Here is a 551-nt window from a genome sequence, read left to right as displayed (position 1 = left end):
GAATAAAAATTCTATTATGCTATTTGATACAGTTCGGTTCAGAAGATTTTACTTGAAAAATCGTTTTAAAATCTAATCAATTTCATTTCTTTACACGTATGTACTATGGAGAATAAGACCGTCTGACGTTAGATTCATCTTTGGCAGTTAACGACGGTGCCTCTTCGCTTTTAAGAGACGATATCCTAATTATAGCCTATAGGCCCATGTATTCTTTTCCTCATCTTTTTTATTTCTTTATTAGCTTTGTTAATCCTTTTATATTATTATATTTTCTCTGTGCGTGTGTTTGTCACTGAACACTTGGTAAAAGGCTAGACTTTTCTGTATGTCTTTTGTGCATCTGAGAATGGCTGAGTTTTACACTTTGACCGCGAGCGAAGCGTTACGATGAACTAATGAAAAATGCTCGACACGACTTGTATAACTGAAAATCTTTGAATTTCCATTTACTTCGTAGTGTGTTATTAAATAAAACCAATAAAAAATGAGTATATCTCACTCAGTACAAAGCTATGTCATCCAATAAATCTTTATATTGGTGAAATAAT

This window comes from Zerene cesonia, chromosome 2, assembly GCF_012273895.1.
Source record: "Zerene cesonia ecotype Mississippi chromosome 2, Zerene_cesonia_1.1, whole genome shotgun sequence".
Lineage (NCBI taxonomy): Eukaryota > Metazoa > Arthropoda > Insecta > Lepidoptera > Pieridae > Zerene > Zerene cesonia.
Note: the sequence above shows the minus strand (reverse complement) of the source record.